Source organism: Lissotriton vulgaris, unplaced genomic scaffold, assembly GCF_964263255.1.
Source record: "Lissotriton vulgaris unplaced genomic scaffold, aLisVul1.2 SCAFFOLD_275, whole genome shotgun sequence".
NCBI lineage: Eukaryota > Metazoa > Chordata > Amphibia > Caudata > Salamandridae > Lissotriton > Lissotriton vulgaris.
The window spans coordinates 444048-446725 of record NW_028252092.1 but is presented as its reverse complement, the minus strand read 5'-3'; positions in this window follow the sequence as shown (position 1 = coordinate 446725).

Genomic DNA, 2678 nt, shown 5'->3' with positions numbered 1-2678 from the left:
GCACACAAACACATTTCTTCTGTTGTTAAACAGCACAAAGCGGATCCCATTTTGTATAGTGGGTAAAAAAAGCAGGGAGTTGGAGCAGTAATTAATTATCAGAATGAATGGAATTATTATTCAGTGAGGGGAGCGGTAATTATTCAATTTCATGTAATTATGTGAAAGCAAGACCAGCACTACAAACGTTTCTCAGATTGCACACCCTGAAGAGGGCTGTCTTTAGGACCAGCTAGAGAACAACAAGCAGCCCTGGCAGAGGTTGCCACACCCGCCTAGTGCTTAGCTTGTGAAAGGGTAGGCACTGGGGCTTACAGTTTGCACAAAGGTCGGCTGCCGAATACAAAGGAGCCATAGTTTTGATTCTAGCTCACTCCTTTTTAATTCACCATCAGACACTCCCTGCCTCTTTACCTCACTCTTGCAGGTTTGTTTTCATCCTGGTGTTCTGCCTGAATCCCACCTTTCTGTTCCTCCTTTCCTCTATTGTGTTTTTCTCTCTCCTGCTCTGGATCAAAGTCTGAAGAGAAAAAAAAATGCTGGTCCCCAAAATGCGTGCCGGTGGAGTTCGCTTGCAACCACCAGTTCAAATTAAGCACTGCACCACCCAAATGAAGCACAGGAGGAGCAAGCAACCACCATCACTGCAAGGAGGAATTGGTAGCTCCTTCCCCCACAAGAAATTGTATAAAAGCATGGTGCAGTTTAAAAAGCCTTTTCACCACATAATTGTCCCTTCATCCAGTTCCTTTTCCTCATTCCTTTATATTTCTCTCTCATTTTTCTCCCTCCCTCCATTTCCCTTTGCTTTCTTCTTTCATCCCTAACCATGTATAACCCTGTCTCAATCTCTGCTACTCTCTGGCTCATCCGGAGGTCCTTGTATGACGAGACACCTAGTCCGGGACACCACTGCGCCCCCGAACCAAGCCTTAACGACAAGATAAATACCTGATCTGAACCCCCATCACCCTAGGCCTCAACCCCAAGTGAAACCATCAATCAATCATGTGTTTGTTAAGAGCTACTACTCACCCGTGAGGGTCTCAAGACACTGGGGGAGGGGGGTTTTGCAGGTTCCAGTCCATCAAGGAGGGGGTCGGTCGAAGAGCCAGGTTTTGAGGTTTCTTGCGAAGATGGGGAGCGATGTTGTCTGTCTGAGGTGGAGAGGGAGGGCATTCCAGGCACTGGTCACGAGGAAGGAGAAGAAGCAGCCTCCTGATCTGGTCTTTCTGGTGCGTGAAACTACAGCCTAGGAGAGCTGGGCTGATCGTAGGGTCCATTGGGCTGCGTGGAATTTGAGTTGACTGTTCAGGTATGCTGGTCCGGTGTCGTGGCTGCCTTGTGAGCGTGGGTTAGCATCTTGAAGGTGACTCTAGCTTCGATGGTGAGCCAGTGGAGTGTGCGCAGGTGCTGGGAGATGTGACAGTGTCTTGGCAGGCTGAGGACGAGTCTTGCAGCAGTGATCAGCCCTGATCTGAGCCCCCATCACCCTTGACTTGACCTAACTCCTCAGAAACCCAGAAACCCACGCGTGTGCGTCCTGTGGGGTTTGGAACTTCTGCGCTGGGGCACCTCATTTTGAATTGGCTATGCACTTTACAAACCCCATTAGTAATATTATTATAGTAAATACATAAACATTGGCATATATCTTTTTCCTAGAGGAAACAGATACAAATCATTAGAGTACTGAAAGGTATGCGTGCGTCTCCAGGATGGATTCCACACCTCCTCAGTGTAGAGATGCTGCATCTGACGGACAGGGACCACGAGCAATGACTGCAGGGAGGGATGCTTCTGGGTTCGACTCGAGAGCGACACCTGGTGAGCACTGGAAGTGCTGCAGCTTTGTGGAAGGGCTTTCAGGCTTGCACAGGTGACTCAGGGGGGCGTTTATTAAAGACGATGAGCAGGTACTGCAGGGTTATGAAGACTTTAGGCAGTTGGATGGGACTTAAGGGGACTCTTCGTGACCCTTGCAGTGCTGCAGCTTTGTGAAAGACTTTCCATGCTTCTGCATCCGACTTGTGTGAAGGTTCATGAATGCCTTGCCAGCCTCAAGTCTTTTTCAAAGAAAAAACTGTGAAAACAAATCTATACATAATTATATTTGTTTTTTTCACTATGGTGATTGGAAGTGTGTGTCTGTGTGTGCACGCACACACATGTGTTTTACTATGTAGGATGCTTAGTAACATTACTTCAGTCATTTGTGTCTTCAATTGAAGGTTTATTATTTTCAGTTGGCCCTATCATGTTCTTCCCTCTTACTACAGAACATATCCTAGGGCAGAGGATCAGCTCAGTTCTGCTAGACTGTCCTCACTATTAGGAAGTAAAATGTACAGTCACACACATGTACCACTAGCAATGAGAAGTATTTTTCTAAGAAAAGGTTTGAAGATACTTGAATTTACCTGTGACTACTAATGTCTCCATAAAGCTGGGTGCCCCCACCCCCTCAATCCTGCAAAGTAAAGAAGACACTTACTGAATACTGACCCATCATGAACCAGCTTTAACATATTTGCTTATATCAATAAAAGCACAGATCCGTAGAGTAGCACAACTATACACCCAGATGTATATGCTGAAGCGACGCTGCATCCGCCTTGAGAAGAACACTTGCAGAAATGCATCTAACTTGGAATCTGCATCTAGTAACACCTTGCGGC